Source organism: Cavia porcellus, unplaced genomic scaffold (assembly GCF_034190915.1).
Source record: "Cavia porcellus strain 051 isolate PalLab524CR breed Dunkin Hartley unplaced genomic scaffold, mCavPor4.1 scaffold_7, whole genome shotgun sequence".
Lineage (NCBI taxonomy): Eukaryota > Metazoa > Chordata > Mammalia > Rodentia > Caviidae > Cavia > Cavia porcellus.
The window spans coordinates 25,066,633-25,082,148 of record NW_026947490.1 but is presented as its reverse complement, the minus strand read 5'-3'; the positions used below and the strand labels follow the sequence as shown (position 1 = coordinate 25,082,148).

The 15,516-nt window shown below is 40.4% G+C and overlaps 1 non-coding gene across 1 annotated transcript; it reads left to right on the top strand.

The window, feature by feature from the left end:
* Positions 1-14,060: 14,060 nt before the first annotated feature.
* Positions 14,061-14,220, top strand: LOC111755406 (U1 spliceosomal RNA). Its single transcript, XR_002789957.1, has one exon. It is a non-coding gene; the product is annotated as a U1 spliceosomal RNA (small nuclear RNA).
* The last annotated feature ends 1,296 nt before the right edge of the window (positions 14,221-15,516 follow it).

The following is a 15,516-nucleotide window of genomic DNA, read 5'->3' as shown; positions in this document are numbered from 1 at the left end:
TTTCATACTCCTTTTACAGGAGTTTATCTGTATCATGCCAATTTTTCTGCATCAGAAAAAGACATTATAGCTACAATGAAGAAAAGGAGGAGGTGGATAAGGATTTCTCCACTCTATAGAATCTTGTTTTTCCTTTTATTTCTTTCATTTTATTTTATTTTATTTTATTTTATTTTTATTTAAGAGGAAAAAGAGAAAAACACAAAACAAAACAAAGCGGGGTAAGGGTACACATAATACAGAACTACAAAAAAAAAAAACATAACAGTAAGAAATCACCCGTTAGTAGATTACATATTATCATCTTGAAAATAGTTGCTCAAATCACAGTATCAAAGAATACAAGGTGGACATTCAAACAGGGAGACTGCAAACAGCTGTGTTCAATGATCCAAAAACATTGATATAGTCAGCTATTTAACACCCCTAAACACACTTGCTATTATATCTGTTAGAGCTCTTTTTCTTTTTTTTTTTTTTTCTTTTTTTCCCTCTCTTTTTTACAACAAAATTTACACATTTTGGATTTTATTACTCCTTAGTGCTTATTACTTTTTTGGGCGGGGGGAGAGAATACAGTCAAATATGGCAAAACAAAGCTGTCAGTCAAAACCAAGGATAGCACATGGTGTAGAACAGAGTACAAGGTTATCAACAATGGTTATCAACGTTGTCTCTTGTTTCCTTAAAAAGATTTGTCTATCTCATTAGATATTATAAAGTTGGACAAAACAGTAGAGAACAACACCAATAAAAATTGGGCATTGTAAACATTATAGGACTTCCAAAGAAGACAATAGTCAAACCAGAATGGGTATCTTAGTGAATCTTATTGCCTTCAAAGTAGTTGCCTATGTCTTCAAACTTGATACTATCATATAGAATGGAACAGAGTCTAATCAGTCAAAACAAGATCGTGGGAGTATTACAGGACTTCAAAACAAGTTAATAGGAAATCAAAAAGAGTTACTATTTATATATCCTAATTTTTTGAATTTTTTCTTTAATTAAGACAAACAAGAAATGACTAAATAATTTTTTTAAAAGAATAAGGGCGAGATTGAGATAAAACAGGACATAACAATATAACAATAGAGGTCAAAGCATGACTGTTTCAGCAACCTAGTATTTAACCTCCATATAACCCGACTTAATAGTAGTTACCATAGTGTCTGTCTTTTTCCTTGAAATATTTGGATAAAACTTCATATACTCTAGCTTCAAATATTTCCATATCAAGAAGCCCAGAATAAAGCCTTTCTAATTAATGAGTGAAAACTTTATAAGGCTTCAAGGCCACCTAATGGGGAATCATGATTACCACATATTTTTATATATTTGAATCATTACTTACATTAGGGAAACTATTCGGTATTCACACATGCGAGATTGATTTATTTCACTTATGAGTATGGTCTCAAGCTGCACCCATTTATTGATAAATATCTCAATGTGATCCTTCTTTATAGCTGAATAATACTCCATTGTATAGAAATACCACAACGTTTTTATCCATTCCTCAGTTGATGGACACTTGGGTTGTTTCAAAGATCTGGCGATTACAAATTGTGCTGCTATAAACATAGGTGCACATATATCACTGTGGTATGATGCTTTCAGTTCTTCTGGGAATATGCCTAGAAGTGGAATAGCTGGAATAAATGGGATTTCCAGTCCCAACTTTTTGAGAAATCTCCAGACAGATCTCCACAAAGGCTGTACCAGTCTACACTCCCACCAGCAGTGCAGGAGAGTTCCTTTTTCCCCATAGCCTCTCCACCATTTGTTGTTGGTTTTCTTGATCCTGGCCATTCTTTCAGGAGTGAGATGGTATCTCAGTGTGGTTTTGATTTGCATTTCTCTAATGACCAATGATGATGAGCATTTTTTCATGTATTTATTTGCCATTTGCATTTCTTCATCTGAGAATTGCGTATTCATCTCAGATGCCCATTTTTGGATTGGATCTTTGAATTTTGGAGGTCTGAGTTTTTTTTTAATTCTTTATATGTTTTAGACAAGAGGCCCTTGTCTGAGAGAGAGTTCACTAAAATCTTTTCCCAGTTTGTGGGTTTTCTTTTCACTATGCTGGAGATTTCTTTTGACATGCAGAAACTTTTTAATAAGAAGTGGTCCCAGTTATTGATTCTGGGAAGTATTTCCCGTGCGGTTTGAGTCCTGTTCATGAATTCTTTACCTACTCCTATGTCTCCAAGGTTTCTACCTAATTTGTCTTCCAATAGATTTAGTGTTTCTGTTTTAATATTCAGATCTTTGACCCATTTAGATTTTAATTTAGTACATGGTGATAGACATGGGTCTAGCTTTAGTTTTCGGCAAATGGAGAGCCAGTTTTTCCAGCACCATTTATTAAAGAGACTGTCGTTCTTCCAGTGAACCTGCTTGGCTCCTTTATCAAAGATAAGGTGGTTGAGTGTGTTCGTAGTTGTGGTTGTATCTTCTAATCTATTCCACTGATCTTCGGCTCTGTTTTGATTCCAATACCATGTTGATTTTACTACTGTTGCTTTGTAGTATAACTTCAAGTCAGGGATTGTGATGCCTCCTGCTTTGTCTTTGCTGCTTAGAATTGCCTTTGAGATTCTAGGTCTCTTCTGGTTCCAGATGAAATTTAGGAGTGATTTCTCTAGATATATAAGGTATGTTGATGGTATTTCTATTGGGATTGCATTGAATCTGTATAACAGTTTTGGGAGAATGGCCATTTTCACAATGTTTGCTCTTCCTATCCATGAGCAAGGGATGTCTTTCCATTTTCTGAGATCATCTTCAATTTCCTTTTTCAGTGTATTATAATTTTCACTGTATAAGTCTTTCACTTCTTTCATAAGAGTAATTCCTAAATATTTCATTTTTTTGCTTGCTAATGTGAATAGTCCAGTTTCTCTTATTTCCCTCTCTGTAATTTTGTTGTTCATGTATAGGAATGCTATTGATTTCTGAGTATTGATTTTGTATCCAGCCACATTAATGAATTCATTTATTGTATCTAAGAGTCTTTCAATGGAGCTTAGGGGGTCTTCTATGTAGAGTATCATGTCATCTGCAAACAATGACAACTTAACTTCTTCTTTTCCTATCTTTACCCCTTTTATTTCTCTTTCTTGCCTAATTGCTCTGGCTAGTACTTCCAGTACTATATTAAATAGGAGTGGTGATAAAGGACATCCTTCTCTTGTGCCCGATTTTAAAGTAAAGGCTTTCAATTTTTGGCCATTTAGTATGATGCTGGCTGTTGGTTTGTCATAAATGGCCTTTATTATATTGAGGTAAGACCATTTATTCCAATTTTCTGTAAAGTTCTTATCATGAATAAGTGTTGGACCTTATCGAAGGCTTTTTCTGCATCTATAGAAATGATCATGTGTTTCTTATTTTTGGCTTTATTGATATGGTGGATTACATTTATTGATTTGGTTTGTTGAACCATCCTTGCATTCCGGGGATGAATCCCACTTGGTCATGGTGTATAATCTTCTTGATGATTTGCTGGATCCTATTTGCCAATATTTTATTGAGGATTTTTGCATCTGTATTCATTAGGGAGATTGGTCTATAGTTCTCTTTTTTAGTTGGGTCTTTCTCAGGTTTTGGTACTAGAGTAATATTTGCTTCCAGGAATGACTTAGGAAGGGTTGCTTCCCTTTCAATTTCATTGAATAGTTTGACGAGTGTCGGCATTAGGTCTTCTTTGTATTTCTTGTAGAATTCTGCAGTGAATCCATCTGGGCCTGGGCTCTTTTTGGTGGGTAAGGACTTAATTACATTTTCAATTTCATTAACAGAGATTGGGTTATTCAACAGTTTTACATCCTCTTGATCTAGCTTTGGTACTTCATATGCTTCTAAGCATCTGTTTATTTCTCCTGTGTTATCAAACTTTTGAGAGTAGAGGTTTTCGAAATAGGTGTTGATGATCTTCTGTATTTCTATAGGGTCTGTAGTGATTTCACCTTTTTCATTTCTTATTGCATGAGTTTGAGCTTTTTCTTCCCTTTTTTAATAAGGTTGGCTAGGGGCTTATCGATTTTATTTATTCTTTCAAAGAACCAACTCTTTGATTCGTTGATTCTTTGGATTGTTTTCTTAGTCTCTATTGCATTGATTTCTGCTCTGATTTTTATAATTTCCTCTCTTCTTTTGGCTTTGGGCTTGACTTGCTCTTCTTTTTCTAGCTGTTTGAGGTGTAGCATCAAGTTATTTATTTGTATTCGTTCAGTTTTCCTGATGTGGGAACTCAGTGCAATAAATTTTCCTCTCAGGACAGGTTTCATTGAATCCCACAGATTCCGGTAAGTTGTATCTGCATTTTCATTTTCTTTTAGGTATTGTTTAATTTCTTCTTTAATTTCTTCTGTGACCCACTGATTATTCAAGAGTGTGTTATTCAGTTTCCATGTGTTTGCGGGATTTTTGCAGTATCTTTTATCATTAATTTCTAATTTCAGAGCGCTATGATCCGATAACATACAAGGGATGATTTCAACTCTTTTGCATTTGTTTAAATATGTTCTGTGAGCTAATATATGGTCTATTTTAGAGAATGATCCATGTACTGCTGAGAAGAATGTGTATTCTGATGTTGTTGGGTGGAACATTCTGTATATGTCTATGAAACCCATTTATTCACAGGTGTGATTCAGTTCTGTTATTTCTTTGTTCATTGTCTGTCTGGTTGATCTGTCCCTTGGTGTCAATGGTGTATTAAGGTCTCCTGTTACAATTGTGTTACTGATAATTTGAGTTTTCATTTCTGTTAATAATTGTTTTATGTAACTGGGTGCTCTGGAGTTTGGTGCGTATATATTTAAGATAGTTATCTCTTCCTCTTGGAGTTTTCCCCTTACGAGTATGTAGTGACCTTCTTTGTCCTTTATGGTCATTGTTGGTTTAAAGTTCACGTTCTCTGCAGACAGAATGGCTACTCCTGCCTTTTTTTGGATTCCTGCTGCATGAAGAATTGTTTTCCATCCTTTGACTTTCAGTCTGTGAGTATCTTTCTGGGTTAGATGGGTTTCCTGTAAACAGCATATGGTTGGATTTTGTTTCTTGATCCATTCTGCTAGTCTGTTTCTTTTGATTGGTGCATTGAGACCACTTACATTAATGGTTTTTACTGTTAAATGCTGGTTCATTGTAGGAATGTTATCTCTATGCTGTTGCATCTTTGTCTTTCTGTTCTGTTTAATTATTTGCTTTGCTTAGAGGTTTTTTCCTTTGTGTATCTAAACTGTCTTTCAATATTTTTTGCAGGGTTGGTTTGGTGTTCATGAAGTTCTTCAGCTGTTCTTTGTCATGGAAGTATCATATTTCACTATCTACTTTGAATGATAGTTTTGCAGGATATATCAGTCTAGGTTGGAAATCATTTTGCTTTAGGATCTGGAATACTTCACTCCATGCTCTTCTTGACTTTATTGTTTGTGATGAGAAGTCTGCTGTGATTCTGATAGGTTTTCCTTTATAAGTGATCTGTCTTTTCTCTCTGAAAGCTTTTAATAATCTATTCTTGTGTTGGATTTCTGGGATGGTGATTATTATATGTCTGGGTGTAGTTTTATTTTGGTTATGACTATTTGGAGTTCTATATGCTTCACTGATCCTGATGTCAGTTTCTGATCTCATGCTTGGGAAATTTTCAGCTATTACTTCTCTAAATATCCTCTTGACATCCTTTATGTTGTCTCCTTCTTTTTCATTAATCCCTATCATTCTTATGTTATTCTTCTTTGCATCATCTTGCAGTTGTTGAATTGTTGTTTCCTGATTCCTTGTTACTTTTAAAAGATCTTTCCTTTCCTGTGCACTAACTGCAATCCTGTGTTCAAGGTCTGAAATTCTATCTTCACTTTCATTAAGGCGGTTTTTACAACTTTCAGTGGAGTTTTTTATTTCCTGTATATCTCTGTGCATCTGTATTATGTATTCTGTTTGTTTCTTATTTTGCTCGTCTAGGGATTCTATCTTTTTGTTTAGTTCCTCCAATTCTTTATCTGTGTTTTCTTTAGAAATATTCAGAATCTCTTTCGTTTCTTTTATCATTTCTTCTTTTATCTGGGAGATTATTTCGAGTTTGAATTTCTTTAAAGCTTCCTGGAGTTGCTTGTCAATTTCAGTAGCTATTGTGTCTGATATTTGAGGCAGATGGCATATATTTTCTTCTATATACATTGCTCCTAGGGTTTCTTGAGATGGGCTGGAGTTTTGAGGTTGTAATTTGGTCTTTCGTTTTGTCATTTTCCTATATTTCTGTGTTTCAAGTGTTATTTGAAAGCTTCCTCAGGATCTGTTGAAAATCCCCTTCTATCTTTGCAGCTACTGAGACTCTGGCACCACACTACCCCAAGCCACTGGGCCTGCAGAACCAATGGCCCTCCTCTGCCTGCTCAGAACTCCGCAGTTCCAGACAAGCTGGGCCTCAGGGACACTGTGCACCCACCTACCCCTTGGAGGCTCCACAGCTCTCCAATCACAGCCGGGTTAGGGTACTCACCACAGGCCGCGGTGCCTCAGGAACTTCAGGTTTTTACAAATTTGGCAGAGCCAGAGCTGGAGCTTCTGTTAAGGCTGATTTCAGATGCTTAAAGGCCTGGTCTTATGAGTCTGTTCACTCTAGAGTGCTTTGATTGACCCCTCTCAATGAATCATAAAGTGGCTGGCTATTTCAGCAAAGTTAATAATCCAAAGCCGACAATATCCTACAGCTCCCAGAAATTCTTGTACCTGCTTCTTAGTCACAGAGACAGGGATCTGCTGGATAGCTTGTATCTGCTGTATCTGTTATAAACCATATAACTATGGTTACTAGGGTAATGAGCTCAGCACAGAATGACAATACTGCTAATAACTATCCTTTTAACTAATAACTTTCCTTCATGGATTTGGTAACCTAAGTACGTTACCTGTTTTTGGCATAACTGAGCCTTTTTAGCTGAGATCTTATAGCCCAACTCATCTAGGGTCTTTAGAAGGGCTTGAGTGGTACTTGCACAACTTTCATAAGAATCAGTTGCCACTAGCATGTCATCAACGTATTGCAAAAGTGCCACATTTGGGTAGTTCTCTCTGAAACCCAAAAGGTCTCTGGCTAAAGCCTTGTCAAAAAGGGTGGGCGCATTTTTAAAACTTTGTGGCAAATGTGTCCAAGTCAATTGTTCTGACACTCCTATAGTGGGGTGAGTCCATTCAAAGGCAAAAATAGGTTGACTTACCAGATCAATGGGCAGAGTGAAGAAGGCATCTTTCAAATCCAGTACTGAGTACCAGATCCACTCGGGGCTCAACAGGCTCAATAAAGTGTAGGGGTTAGGTAAACTCTTTTGCTTACTTCCCTGAGATCCTGCACTGGATAGTAATCTTGGGTTCCCAGCTTCTGAACAGGCAGCAAGGGGGTATTCCAGGGAGAAACACAAGATTTTAACATATCATATTCTTTTAACCTTAGTATATGTCTGGCTATGCCTTGACATGCCTTCAGACTGATAGGATATTGCTTGAGCCAAATAGTAACAGCTTGAGATAAAAGCTCAATCACCAAAGGAACTTGGTTCACTGCCAGATCAAGAGGATTGTGTTCTGCCCAAACCCCGGGGATTTCCTGCATCCAATGGTGCAATAACTCTTTGTCATTTAAAACTTTAGGACTTTCCAATAATAAATGTCCTTCACCCTCAGGATATAAAGCAAGGATCCTGGTACCAAGGAATTCAAGTGGGCCATTGTCCATTTGTACTGTTGGGGTGACTCTTCAAAACTGAGATGAACTTTTAGTTCATGCAAGAGGTCTCAGCCTAGCAAGGGATTTGGGCATTCTGGGACCCAGAGGAATTCATGAGAGATAGTCTTTTGTCCTAGTCAGGCTAGCTGAGCTTGAAACTTTGGATATATCCTTGTGGTGCTGGTGGCTACTAACACTTTCAATTTATTTCTTGTAGGGGTCCCTATGGGCTGAGTCAGAACTGAATGAGCAGCTCTGGAGTCCACTAAGAAATCAATGGGTTGGCCACCCATAGTCAGAGTTAGCCTGGGCTCGGGGGGGGGGGGGGGGCTCTCAGGGAGAGCCCTGACCTCCCTAATCATGGGATAATAGAGGCTTGGCTTCCCTTTCCAACTTGGCCTTCAGCTTGGGGCAGTCCTTTCACCAGTGTCCCTTTTCTTAACAGTAGGCACGTTGATTTTTATCTATAGGCGGGCAAGACTTTGCATTCATTTTGGTTACTTTCTCAGTCAATACTTTAGTATCTTTGTCAATTTTTTTGTCTTTTTCCTTTTTATCGGTACAAGGGATCGAACTCACGACTGCCTGCTTGCAAGGCAGGTGCTTATGCCACTGAGCTAAATCCCCAGCCCCAACCTTTGTCAATTTTTGATCTTTGGTGTCTTCACAGTTGTCAAATACCTTCTGAGCTATTTCTAATAACTGACTAAGAGGCATTCCCTCAAATCCCTCAAGCTTTGCAATTTTCTTTTAATGTGTGGAGCCAACTGAGTCACAAAGGCAATATTAATGGCCTTTGCATTTTCAAGTGTTACTGGATCTATAGGGATAAAAATATGATAGGCCTCCTATAGCCTTTCCAGAAACCCTGAGGGAGACTCATTAGCCAATTGCCTTACCTCTGAGACCTTGGACAAATTGATGGGTTTTCTAGCAGTGCCTTGAAGGGCTTCTAAGAACAACTGGTGATACCAAATGAGAGCCTGCTTACCTTCAGTTGTGTTAGGATTCTAGTCAGGTCGGGACAAGGGGAAATTATGGTTCAGGCACTCAGGATCATAGGATGAGTTCCCATCAGGATCACGCCCTGCTTTTCATCCTAGCATGTGGATGCATTCTCTCTCCTCCGCTGTGAACAAGACCTGCAAAATCTGCTGACAAGTGGGATGATGGGTGGAAAAGATTGATTCCAAAAGAAAAACAATGCTTTGAGGATCCTTAGAAAAAGGGGGATTTTGTTGTTTCCAATTGTAATGGTCAGAAGTAGCAAATGGGACATAGGTAAATATTGGGGCAGAGGGATCCTCAGAGTTAGGGATCTCACACAGAGGAAGAAGGGCGGGAGTTGAGGTGGAGGAATCAGGCAATTCCAAAAGCTGATAATTTCTGGTTCGGATAGGACTAAGGGGGCAAAAAGGGGGTACAGGTTCGGGAGGAGCAGGCATCAGTGCCAGGGGCCGGTAAGGTGGTGGCAGAGGTTCTTCTTCCTCGGTGGGGAGAATTGGGCATAGCTCAGGGTCAGGTTTTGGTTTCACTTTCAGAGGTGCCAGGAGAGAAGGAATTCCAAATTGAAGCTCAGATGCTTTGAGAAACTTTTTAAGCCAAGAAGGTAGATCACTCACTACAGTGTCCCATGGAGGAAAAAAAAAAAAAAAAAAGAAGGTGGATCACAAATGAGATCAATCCAAACCTGAGCTATAGAGAAATTAAAACTACCTGCCAAGGGCCAGTTAGGAACCCTGGTAGGCCATTCAAGCTCACAGAAAATACGGAGCTTCCCAGAATGTACTGGTTCTCCATATCCCTGGGCTCGATCCTTGGAATCTCTGAAATGATTAAGAACCAAGGTCAGGGGAGACAAGGGCTCTGATGATGATGCCTGGCCCATAATTATCAACAACTGGTCAATGACAATGACACAACACAAGGTGCCACAGAACACAAGAAAAACTCAAAACACACACACAAAGGCTTCTCAATCCACAGTTGTCTGGTGACCGATAGGGAAACAATTTTCATTATAACCCCCAAGTCCAAGAAGCCACATGGAACCTGCAACAATAATTTAAGAGAAATTTTAAAAAACCTAAATGTTAGTACTGAGGTAACAGATTTAAATTTAAATGAATAAATGGCTTCACAGTAAAAATATACCAAGCACAAAACCAAAAAGGCAAAAAGCCCCAAATCACAAATGGGCTAGAAGCCCTTTCCCGGAGGGCGTCCCGCTCTGGTGCAGAAGGAGCCATCCAGGCTCGTCTGCAACTTCAAATGTGCACACTCAAATTACAAAGACCAAAAGACCCAAATACTTACAGATGGTTCAAGCCAATCAATCAGTGGGAAAAAAAATGTGGGGAGGGGTCCCCATGTAATCCCAGATGGACCCCAAATAGAGTACCCCAAAAAGACCCCCAAGATGAAAAATGGGGAAAGACGACATCATTTTTAAAAGAAGCGCTTTTATTTTAGCTGGCCCAGTGACACAGTGCAGATGAAATTTGCAAAGCTGTGCAACTGAGTTAGAATTTTGACTGATTTTTATAGTTCATTTATGATTAGCTCATTGATCATTAAGTACATAGTGATGAGAAACAGAAATAAGGTGGGCCTTTGTTCCCCTTTGCTTAAGGTCAGAGGCATTTCACCGTGGGTGGTTAGCCAATTCATAGCCCTTGGTCTGCCAATTCCAGGAACATTTGTCTCTCATAAAGAGAACAACGGTTGACACAGCATCATTTGTCTCTTACAAGGGGAACAAAAGTTGACACAGCAAACAGTTTACTCAGGGGACGACGCATCAGCATGATGATGCGGTCAGTTAATCTATAACTAAGTGGTTGATGAAAACCATATAACTATGGTTACTAGGGTAATGAGCTCAGCACAGAATGACAATACTGCTAATAGCTATCCTTTTAACTAAATTTTTTGCTAATAACTATCTTTTCATTAACTATTTTAATTTTTCAGCATTTTAGTACAACAGTCATAGTTCCAAAACTTGGCCAAAGTAGTATTTTCGGTTTGGTTTTAGCTTGGTGCAATAATAAAAAGAAAGATCATGCTATCTGTTATGGGTTGAGAACTGGTGGTCAACTTAATGCCAGCTGGATTACATCAGCAAGGCATTGAGTGAAGATACTCCATCTGAGGAAAGTTGCCAGGATAAATAGGTGGAGAAGAAGGGAGGTGTTGAGGGGTTGAGGCGTTAAGGAAGCACTGTGGGTTCTCCTACAAGTTGCTGTCTGAGCTGTTGGTTCTCCTGGAGAAGCTTTAGTCCTCACATTGAGCATTGCTTCCTGGCTCCGGAGGGAACACATGTGCTGCTTGGTCTCCAGGATGAACTCGTCACACTGCTTCCTGGCACGAACCCAACTGTGCTTGTCAGAGGAAGAGCTCGGGGCCTCCGTGTCGCTGAGGACAGCTGTGGTGCCTTCAGGATAGCCCTGGTCTTTGTTGTGAGTGTGACTTCTCGGCTCCAGCATAGAACCCTCATCCCCCTAGCACAGCTCCTTCATCCTGCTGGCATAGACTTTCTGGCTTCCACCGCTGACCCTTGGGTCTTCCCAGCACGGATCCATAAAAGAGACTGGCGTGAGTCCTTCTTGTGGGCTCTGTACCTCCAGTTGGACTCGTGGGAGGCATTGTTCTGAGCTCTGGATTTTTATCTGGACTCATGTGGGACATTGCTGAGGAGTTTAGGCTCTTGATTAAATAATCTATGTCTTTGGTGTTGCGGATAGATTTCCTGCATTTTCCTGTGTTAACTTCTGGTGACAATTATAAAAATATTATAAACTCCATGTCCCAATCTCAATTGTTCTCTGTGTACAACCCCTGACTACAACACTATCTCTTTTCCATCCCACAGCACTTTCTGGGTGGTTTGTGGGAGACACAAGAAATAGGCCCTGGCTGGCTGATGACCCAGGTGGAATCGGTGGTGTATTGTTGCCCCCTGGTGGTTGTAGGGCATCATAGCAGGTACGCAGAGGTAGATCTCTCACCCCTTGATTGGGTGTATGCTAAATAGAACTCTATTTAACAAACTCTATTTAGCATAGATATTAATCTAACCCTACATTTTGCGGAGACTTCACAGTAACAGCAATAAAAACCCACACTATCCTTTTTTTTTTTTTTTTTTTTTTTTTTTTTTTTTTTTTTTTGTACTGGGAATCAAACTCAGGACCTTGTTCTTGCCAGGCAGGCATTGTGCCACTGAGCTGTATCACTAGGCCCGCACTTTCCTTAATTCCTCCCAGGAGTTTTCTTTAAGAGAAATTCAGGGAAAGAGCAGGGTGCGTTCGCACATGCATGCAATCCCAGCACTTAGGAAGCTGAGGCAGAAAGACAGCAGTGAGTTGGAGGCCAACTTGAATTACATAGCGAGGCCCGGTCTCGAAATAAATAACTAGAGCAACCCATTCAGGACCCCTCCTGTCTCTCATGAGCTATTCCTCTTCCTTGTTTCCTATTCATTCCCTAGTCCTGTTCTCCAATAAATTTCCCCATTCTTAACCTCCAAAAAAAGGTAAATAAATAAAATATTTTTAGCAAACATTGGTGGCTAATGTACTCATTTAGTGTAAACGAGATGGTATGGGCACATGCTATTTTTTGTTTGTTTGTTTGTTTTGACACAGGATTTCACCACTCACTTCAAACTGACCTTTAACTCACTTTGTAGCCCAAGCTAACCTCGAACTCACAGCGATCCTCCTGCCTCAGCTTCCCAAGTGCTGGGACTGCAAGCATGTGCCACCAGGCCTGTTTCACATGCATTATTAATAAAGCTTATTTTAAGTATTGGGGCTGTGGATAACTGCTTGCTGTGGTGTGAAGGGGGCATCTGTGTGTGTTGAAAGGGACAAAACCCAGGGTCTGCCCATGTCTCTCACTATTTCCAGAAAGTTTTAAAATGGAGTGATTTGGAGACATTGCCCCCTCACCTCTCAATTTTGCAGGACAAAAACCATTTTTCTTTCTTTTATTCCTTTTTCTATATTTTTTTTCTTGCTTGCTTTCTTTTCCCACACTGAAGATTAAACTCAGAACCTTCTCACTGAGTTTGATTTTTTATTTTGAGGCAGGATCTTTCTAGGTCACTAAACTGCCCAGGCTGGGCTCAATGTTTTGATCCTCCTGCCTCAGCCTCCCACAGTGCTGGAATTACAAACACAGAGGGAGACTCAGGTAGGAGGATGGCCATGAGCTCCAAGGTTGTCCTGGCCTACAGAGTGAATTCAAGGCCATCCTGAGGGAAGTGAGACCTTACCTCAAAAAGCAAACAAGGGCTGGGGATACAGCTCAGAGGCATAAGCACCTGCCTGGCAAGCCTCAGGTCCTGAGTCCAATTCCTAGTACCAAAGAAAAAAATAGTCAAGCTTGGTGGCTCATGCCTATAATACCAACACTGGCAAACTGAGGCAGGAGTATTGTTTCAAGTTTGAGACCAGCCCTGGGCTACAAAGTGAGCTCAAAGTGAGCACTATGCAGTTCAGGTACAGCCTGAACTGCATAGTGAGACACTGACTCATAAAAGACAAAATTAAAAAGCAAGCAAAATAAATACAAGTCTAGTCTACTCCATCATGCACAACAAAATTAAGCTTAAACTTGTTTTGTTTTATAGTGATACCAATGTTTTACTAAAGGTAAGAAAAGAATTAAGCTCTGCAGAGAAATTTTGGGCCAAGTAAAAGCAGAAAAAGAAGTAATCCTACACTGTGAGAGCAGCCACCAGGCAAGAGGAAACACAGTGGCCCTAAGGATTGAACTTCACCTAATTGTTGACGCCATGAACTCTCTTCTCCCATCTATTCTGTCACTGGGGCTAAGTGTTTTCCCTGGGTCCAAGGGAGAGCATCTACAGGAGAAGACAAGAGGAATGGAAGAGGAAGAGGAGGATGAAGAAGAGACAGGAGGAAGGAACAGGGGGAAATGAGTGCTTCACATTTTCCATATTGGAATGGAGCTATTCCCCTCCTGAATATGCTCGTAAAAGAATTCAAGACATTGTAAGCACAGCGCTGCACACATAGTTTACAGCAGCACCAATCGCACCGGCTACATCTTGAGAGCAGCCTGTATGTTCACTAACAGGTGAATGGACAAAGAACACGTAGTATTTATAGACAATGGAGTACTACTCTGCCATAAAGACAAACAAACGTAAGTCACATATGGGAAAACAAATGCACCTTTAGACCACAACATTCAGTGAAATAAATCAGGCAGGTAAGCTTGAATATCACGTGATTTGTCGTATATGAGAAATCTGAAGTGTAATTAAAGAGCAAAGTAAAAGACAGACAATGTACTTACCTGGCAGGGAAGATGATATGATCATGAAGATGGTTCCCCAGGGCAAGGTTTATCCATTGCACCGAGAATATGCTGACTCCTGCAATTTCCCAAATATGGGAAACTCAGCTGTGTAATTTACGGCACTGGGAGACTGCATTTGCACTTTCCCCTGGTTATTCCTCAACAAAAGTGAAATGAAAGTATTTCTACACCAACTTGCAGCTGCCCTTCAGCACTAGAGACTTCCTCTGAAACTTTCTTTAGCTACAGTAAAGGCCCCCGGTGCACTGAAGCTCAGGTGAAATGCTCATCCTGACACGTGGATTTTGTAAATATCAGGAAGTCAGAAGTTGTACGTCAGGTGCTCTGCGGCCACAGTGACACTGCAGAAGACAGCATAACAGGAAGACAGCCGGAAAGCCCCAACGTGTGGGGATTACACGTCTCTGAAAAACACACGTCGAAAAACACTCAGCAGGAATTAGACATTTCCGGATGAATGAAAAGGAAGACACAATCCCTAAATGTTTGCATTACAAGGAAAGTTGCTCCAGAGGGCAACGCAAAGCATGGAGTGAGCTAAGCATGTCGCCTAAACAAACTGGAGAACAGCAAGCTGAGTCCAATGGAAGCAGACGGAAAGGGAGGGAGAGAGCAGTAAGGATCAGCATGTAAATCCACGGACTTCAAACAAGGCGTGTTGGGGGGAAACCCAGTGAAACAGAGGGCTACCTACTTGAAATGGTCTGTAATTTGGATAAACCTCTAGCTGGCTGACCAAGAAATAATGAGCAAAAAAGTGTCAACTACTAATTTTTAAAGAGAAGAGACTTTCAGGTTCTCGTTACTGATCTCACGTGATTTAAAAAAAGAAAAGGGAGAAATACTCAGAACAGCTCAGCTCTCAAAATTGGTACAAGAGATTAGATGACCCAATTCTTTCACACAGTCTACCAAGATTCACTCAAGGTCTAGTAAACAAATCGGATCTACCAAAAAAAGAAGAAGGATGGATAGTAGGAAGACAGAACTTTCTCAAAGAGGAAAGGGGATTCAGAGACGAGAGGAGGAGGGAAGGCAGGGGGAATCAGAGGGCTGAAGATGTGTTATGTACACACAGCAGCTCCACGCTGTACAAGCAATCCTTCTGGCAGTGATAAAAATCTGCTCTGGGCTGTGGCGACTGCTCAGCTTCACAACCACACAGGGTGGAGAAACCATATCCAGCTGTGGCCCTGCCCTGAGGGACACCAGTATGGGGGCATCCAAGACCCAGCTCCAAAGAGCTCCCATCCCCTCCGCCCCTAGCCAGTGGGAAATCAGACGCTCCCACGGGGAGTGTTCAGAAGACAGCCTGCATCAGGAGACATGGAGAGCTTTCCAGAGACGGTACAATTCCGAGTCAGAAAGAATGAAGGGAGTGGGACCACCCGGGTGGAACAGGTGATTTGAAACTGAGGTAAGAC